Source organism: Apis dorsata, unplaced genomic scaffold, assembly GCF_000469605.1.
Source record: "Apis dorsata unplaced genomic scaffold, Apis dorsata 1.3 scaffold_58, whole genome shotgun sequence".
NCBI classification, from domain to species: Eukaryota; Metazoa; Arthropoda; class Insecta; order Hymenoptera; family Apidae; genus Apis; species Apis dorsata.
In genome coordinates, this window is record NW_006263358.1 from 315,697 (window position 1) to 323,494 (window position 7,798).

General features: G+C 43.0%; 1 protein-coding gene and 1 long non-coding RNA gene across 9 annotated transcripts in view; both read left to right on the plus strand.

Moving 5' to 3' along the window:
- LOC102674514 (basement membrane-specific heparan sulfate proteoglycan core protein-like) overlaps positions 1–7,798 on the plus strand; it is a 126,848-nt gene that overhangs the window by 57,679 nt on the left and 61,371 nt on the right. The window lies entirely within an intron of this gene.
- Positions 2,516–7,440, plus strand: LOC116186816. Its single transcript, XR_004151856.1, has 2 exons — positions 2,516–2,676; positions 6,423–7,440. It is a non-coding gene; the product is annotated as an uncharacterized LOC116186816 (long non-coding RNA).

Consider the following 7,798-nt stretch of genomic DNA (forward strand, 5'->3'; position numbering starts at 1 on the left):
GCCGAGTTGAGCGACTTTTAATTGCGGCGAATCCGGGCGAAATTGTTTTCCACGCCGGGGAGAAATAACTCGGCCTTCCGGAGGAGGAATGACCGCGAGGAGGGAGGGAGGAGGGGACTAAGCCCGATTTAATCTCGTAGTAGACGCGTCTCGTCGTGCGGAGGACGAGACGTTTGGGGACGTGGAGTCGAATTGAAACAATTTCTGCAGGAGGAAGAATCGAGAAATGCAATCGTCAGCGTACCGTGCGGGGAGACACGGGGATTCTTCCTTCCTAATCCTCGCCTGGGACGAGTGTTTGCGAACCTCAGAGGCATCCTGCAGGATTTCTGGACTCTCTTCTCCCCTCCCCTCCCACCCGTCTTTCGATTACGATCCTCTGTCCTGCCGAGTTTGCACAGCGGTCCAAGGATCTCGTCCATTTAGGAGCCACCATCCGCTTGCGCGCCATCTTCATTTCCAATAAGCGTGTGTTTGCGGATCGTACGGGGGAACGTGACGAGAGACGGGAGATTTGTCACGAATTTGTCCTCTAATATACTATACGGGACGATATACCAGCTATATAGGTTCGCCGCCGTAGTCATCGTTCGACAGTAAGGGTTAATACCGCGGGCAAAGAACGGCCGAGATTCGAACAATAATAGTGAAGAGACTGAGGGGGAGGGGGGAGGGGAGGAATGACGAGGCGCAATCGAGAAGAAGCTTTTATCTTTTATCCGGAGGATTAAAGGAGCACCGTTCGTCCCCCGGGCAAACGATTGCTCTCAATTAGCTTTATCTGTATTTACGGTGGCCAGAGGTGAAACGGACACGAGGGCCGGCAGCTGTTTGATTCTTCGGGGGAAACTGGGGTAGTGAGAATTCTCTCTTCGTTTGTAGTTGAAGGAACCTGGGAGGGGGGGGATAATCGTTGAAAGACCGTGAATTGAAAATTCTAATTAAAAGGAATCATTGTAGGCGGTTTCTTTCTTTCTTTCTTTCTTTCTTTCTTTTTTTTGTGCGATGAAACAATTTATATATAATACGATTCCAACGGAATCAATAGAGGGTATCGCACGAAAGGTACATATAATAAAAGAGACACAGAAATGGAATATGGAAAGTAGAGATAGATAGACGAAAATAATCTCGTAATCCCTTGTGAATTCTGTGTCGCTGTGAACATCGCCGCGAGATTGTTCTTTTCAATTAGTTTTGTTCACGCGATTTTGGCGCGGGGACGAGAGTGAAAAATAAAATCCTGGCGAGAGTAGGCGGGAGGAGGAGTGGTTGGACACGTAACAGAAATTACCGGTGTGACTGAGCGCGATCGGTTAAATTCTGCTGACCGGATTGCCGTTCCATTCCCGTTTCCCGACCATTCCACGAGTCGTTCGAATCGACGTGGCTGCTGTTGCTTTGGGAATCGGAAAGACCAACTGACGAAACTCGAAAGTTCGTGGTGTTCGTGCCTCAGCTTTCGAGATTGGAAAATAAGGAAAGATTTCGATTCTCTGAAATCTGAAGCATGATGGCAAATTGTAAAGGACAAAGAGAGTTTAATAGAGAAGGTGGGAAACCGTTATTTTGGCTTCGGTCTTCGTAGGAGAGTGATAGTTGATTTTAAAGGAATATCAAGGTTCGATTTAAAACGTGCCAATTTGAATTCAAATATTTGTCTTGGAATATCGAAATTTAAAAAAGAAAGAAGAGGTTGAAGAGAGATTGTACCGGAAGGATTCGCCAGAAAGTTCGTTAGAAAGGATAGAAAGAGCGTTTTCCAGTTGTAACAAATAGTCGGAAGATTGATTTTAAATGCGAAACTTCTTTAAATACTTTGCGAACGAAAAGTACGCTTCGTTAACTCGAGTAATCTCGAACCAAAACTTGTCAAGTTATCAAACCATGCTAAGAAGAGAAGGAGGAGGAGCCGTCTTTTTAAAGGCGAAAGGAATCATTTTCTCTCGGGATCTCAACGAAATTATTTTCTTTCGGATTCTTGTTGCCTCGTTCAAATTTCGTTCGTTTCGCGAACCATTTTCACAAAGCAACAGTCCTTTTCTTTTTCGCCGTTCTAGTTATTCGTACAGAATTAAATAACATCCATAAATTAACAAGCGCGACGGGATCTTATTTCTTTTGAATTTCCACGAGAGTATAAGTTTAACGAATAATAAGTTTTCCTACTTTTTCCTTCCAAAAAAAAGATTTTTTTTGGAAAGAATATTACGAGAATGCTACGTTTTCGATTCAACGCTTTAAGAATTTAAAATCACACCATAATCCATTTTTTCTTGAGATAAATACGGGATTCTACACGTATTTAACGTATCGCGAGCCTCTTCGATTTCAAACCTCTCTCTTGTCGTCCTCAAGAAACAAATTCTTCTTGATCGTTTCGAATTATTCCCTCCTTCGTAATTCTCGAAATTTCGATTGTTTCTCCGAATATCAAAATTGTTATCGAAGTTGGAATCCGTAAGAGAGAGATCTACGCTCCATTGGCGATATCGGGAAGAGTTGCGATAAAGAAAGAAAAAAAAGAGGCGGAAGCTCGGCGAGAAGATGGTAGGAATGGAAGAATGCGAGGAGAGTCGATGATAGTCGATGCTAAAAACGCCTTCTGGCTTTTATCAGCGGGTCGCAGACATAATTCAAGAGGGGATACTATTAAAAATGTAACCCCTCCGGGGGGTCGAAGAGGAAAGAGAATTTTCGCAAGAGGCATCGGCCGCGAGGAGGACGGTGAGGCTATTAGGAAAAATTTGGAAATAGATTCCAACCGAATTATCCCTCGTGTTTTCACCTTGGTAATGAGTTCGTCACTTTATCGTATCTCTTCTACCCGGATAAAGCTACGAGACCTTAATGATAATCGTCTTATCAGCTATTACTTTGCATAATGGGATTCTTCCTCATTAATAATCAACGTCTTTGTTGGTTTCATCTTGGATAGAATTCAAATTAACTGAAGTTCTATTCGAACGATATATGTACGGAATACAATATGGAGGAATTAATCAATTTTCAACATTTAAAACAACGTCGGCCATTCATTAATAAAGGAAAATTAATCACGCGTGTGTAATGAACGTACCGCGTGTTTATGAAATATTACCTTTTCCACCGTAATAAAAGAATATTAGCGGTATCCGCGCGTGTACCTTTCTCTCTTATTAAATAACTAATATTATATCTTCTGAATGAATCGGAGAAGAAATCGAATTTTCAACGAGATAATTGAACTCTCCGCGTTCATTCGTCGAACTCTCTCGATGCGAAAACTCGCATCACAATTGGCCTTTAAAAATATTCTTTTGTACATATTTCGTACACGCGTACGGGAAACGCGCGTGTAATAAAAACGGAGCTGACAATTCGGTGGCACGGCACCGTCGAGTCGTAAAATACCGACGAAAGGGTTGGCCAGTGGGGGACGCCATAGAATGCCAGAACGGTATATATATATATATATATACTTGAAAAATTTTCACGATACAGTTTTCTCCTCCACCGAGGAAACAAAACGAGGCGTCGTTCTCTTCATTTCGCGTCGCTCTTCACGATACATTTCCCCGGGAAAAATAAAAATTTACGCCTGATCCCCGTGTTTTCTCATTACCATTTTCACCGTGTCTACCTCCGCTACCGCTTCCTAATGTGTTTTCGTATAAAGAGAGAGAGAGAAAAAAAAGGAGAACGGAACGGGTGATGGCCGCTAAACGAGGAGAAATATGAAAAACTGGGCATTGTCGTCGACCGTGGTTGTGTTGCTCGCGCGATATCGGTCGATTAAGTAAGAAAAGGTGGTATCAACCAGGATGGACTAATCGTATCCGCCATCCGTGTCCTTTTGTCGCGGGTGCTTGTCTAATGACGCGGTATTGTACGGGAGGACACGAGAGATACGAGAATCTTTTTTTAATGGAAACTCGATGTGGAAAGCGATACCATCGTCACGATCTTAAATGTTAAAAAAAGGTCGGGTAGAAATGCGATTTTATATCGGAAAAGTTCTCCTCCATTGGCTCGTTCAATTACACTTTCTTTGTCGAGCGGATTAAATTCCATTTAGTTGGGAATTTAATTGCGTAACGATCCACGTGGAAATTGGTGAAAAATTGATAAATTATCCTTTTCAACGTTTGCCTCGATGTTTAAGAGATCGTGGAAATTAATGTATTCATAGATTCGAAGTATGGATTCATCGATGTTTCGTACATTTGGCTAGGATTAAGAGGGGGGCGCATTTTTATCCAACCAAGCATTTTTTAACCAAGTTATACCGCCGGTGTACAGTATTAAAGTAGAATTAATCGATGGAATTTAACCCGTGATATAAAGGGGGCGGGTATAATAATTTCTTCTCTTCAGTTTGTTTTTCATAATGGAATAATAATAGTTTCTTACCCGGTTATTTACGAGAAACACGGCACTCTAGTTGCCAGATTAAAGGCGGGTCCGGTGGCTATAAATTAAAATCTTAAGCTCCCTTTCTCTCCCCCCATTCTATCTCTTCTCTCTTTCTTATACCTTCTCCTTCTCAGAGGATTCGTGCAAGTATCCGTTCTTAACGTTTCTTAACCATAGAACTACGGGTGCGGGTGATTTTATTCCATTTAAAATTAGTTACGAGCCGAGTGAAATGTTCCCTCTTTAAATTAACGTAAAAAAAAAAAAAAAAAACTTCTCATTTCTATTTTACACAGCTTAATGATCCCGAACGCGTAGTTTGGAAATTCGAATTGAAGTTGCGAATTCGATTTCAAGTTCAGTTCCTCCTCCACAAATTCAGCAGATATTTCACTCGGCAAATCCTGGAGTTTCCAATGAGCTGCAGAAATTCGTGGCCGCGTCGACCGAATCTGCTTTCAACAGACTCGATTCTCGCAACTCCCGTGCATCCGGTTGTCGTTTTTTTTTTTTTTTTTTTTTAAATCTATATTCTACTACGCCGTTGTCGAATGTTTTTCGCATTTTCACAACTCATTAGTCTTTCGTAAAAATCGATTCGTTTTATTTTCGCGCCACCTCGTTTAATTTTTGCTATTTGCATGGAAAACAAAAAAAATAAAAATAAAAAAGAAAGAATGAAGAAACATTAAAGGAGAGAGAGGAAGATGAGGGAGGTATAGAGAAATAATTACACTTATTATATTAACATAGATACCAAAGAACAAAGGCAGAGAGGGGAGGGAGGGAAGTTAGGCGCGTGCTAAGTTAATTAATGTTGGAAAGTGACGGGTCAGCACGTTCTGCTGTTCGTTTAATTGAGCCGATCCAAGGGTTTGCTTTGGTGAATAGGTTCCGTAGAAATAGGGGCAACACTTTTCCCGGGGTCTCGAGTGCATCGACCGACGTCGTAAGAACTGGGGAAACAATCGGGAAGTTCAATCGCGTTAAAGCTAACTCGAAAAACGATCGCGCGGCTTCAGAATCCTTGGATAGGTTTTGCGATTGATGTTTAAGAGGCTTTGCGTAATATAAACTTCCTAGTTTAGGGATGATTGAATTACCGTCTTGATTGTTTTACGAAGAGACGCTTTTGCTGACCATTTCTCTGAGAACTTATCTTGTACGATTGTAAGATATATTTAGAAGCGCGATACGAATGGCGAGTAGGACGGCGATCCTATTAACGCGTGACGGGGCAAAACTCGGTTTTAAACTTGGCAAGTAATGGAATACGTTCTTTAACGTTATTGGAAACTTGGTAAAGTCGATTTTAAACCGAATATCGGTGAAAGGATACACGGCATAACCGAACTGGTTACGTTTCGTTTACCCCCTTTGTGGAACTTGATTGATGACATTAAGTAGCTTTCTTTTATTCAACCAGGACCACTATCCTTCCGCCAGACGGTTTTTCAATGGCGACTGATTCGCCGGTGATTAATGTCAGTCGTATCTTCCCCGGTTTAGCGATATAACGCGGGGCGGTGTTCATTTATTACGACGACCAGCGTTATTTATGATCGGCGCGCCACTTAATACCATTTCCCCGGAAGTGGCTTTCCTTTTTCTCCGATCCGTGCTACTGTCTCTTTCTCTCTCATTCTCTCCCTTTTCTTCCCTCGAGTCGAGCACGGTTGAAACCCCGTCCGAGCGTTACGTAAGCAAGATTTATCGGCGTGGCCTGTTTCTTCAACTTTTCAACCGTCCATTCGGTATCTCGGCCGCTTTGAATCCCTAATTTACTATCAATTCCGCGATATGAATTGCACCCTGTGTCCGCGCGACGTCTTGGCTAACCGGCGTTGGAACCTGACCTGGAACGAAGTCGAGATAAATCACGAGACGGTGGAGGGTATGCAAGATCTCGGTTATCATTTTTCGCGTCGAATATTCATGCGACCTCCGAAACAAAGGGAGGGGGAGGAGTAATTGTTCCTCGAAATTAAATACAAGGCCGATGATAAATTTGTCGAGAAGCGAGCGAGAGAGAGAAAGAGGGATAGAGGGAGAGGGAGACAATGGGTGAAGAGCGAAAAAGTGGAATCGTCTATTGACCCATTTTTCAATTGTTATCGGTGTTTCGTGTAAGCCTTTCCGTCTGTCGAGAACGTTACCGTGCTTCTGTCAACGTTTCGGGCAGAGGAAACGAGGAAAGAAAAGAAGTGAACTTCTCCTCCTCCTCCGATTCTTTCTTCTCTTCGCTGATACCGCTTAATTGGCCGATCTGGCAATCACCGTTGAAAAAAAAAAAATAAAATAAAATAACGAGTGTGGAGGAGAAAGGGAAGAGAATGGAAGGGAAACGCATTTACGAAGTGTCTGGGAGAGGAAGCAATTTCTTTAAGAGATGGCCGGACACTCGAATCTTGTCCGTTTTTCTATCCACGTTGACAGAGGGTGCAAACAGCCGGAGTAAAAAGTTGACATTCCTCTTCAACACGCGGGAAAACTGAAATATCTAAAGATTGTTCGATATTTCGTTCCCTCGAAAATTCTTCTTATTTATTCTTCTCGCCTCTATCCAATTCCATCGAGATTTTCGATCGAATCCTTTTCTTCCTTCTCTCCTTTTTTCTTTCTCTTTTTCCTTTCTATATCTCTTAGAAATTTTTCTCAGCGTCCAGGGTATAATACACCCACAATTCGCACCCTTTGTTCGATCCGGCAAACCCCTTGCTCCATTGGGCCATCTTCAATTCCACCGCCCTTGCTTGCGCGTCATCCTTGTCCACCATTCGTGCACCACCGAAAAGAAAGAGATTATGGGATCGCGAGGAGGGTGAAATCGAGAACAGGGCGAGGAAAAGGGCGGCAATGCTCGCGATGCAATCTCGCACTACGTGGAAAACGATACCAAGACCGTTAGACCGTTGGAAATCTCCTCCGGGAATCTCCGCCGCGGGACACCTGCTCCCGGATCTCGAGGAAAAGTCCACAGGAGAAGTGGACTTTGAACGTGGTTATGCGCGAATAGAAAGAGATAGCGAGAGAGAGAGAGAGAGAGAAGAGAGAAGAGAGGGGGAAAAGAAAAAAAGATATTTGGATGTGCGAGGGATGGAAGGAATCTTCGTTCGGTGTCTGATCGATCTTTCTCGATCCGTTCTCATTGATCGTACACGGTCACCCGATGTGTATCTCTGAAAATGGAATGTGGACAATTGTACTCGATCTTCCGAGCATTTTTCCTCCGGCCACGATTCCGGACGCATTATTGAGTCGTACGTACATTTGTTACCCGATGTGAAAGGGGAGGAGGGGAGAGGACGAAATTCGATTCGCGGACTGGACGACACTTGGGAACGATATTGTTGGGAAAAATCGAGGGGCGAGGAGGATATATATATATATATATATATATATA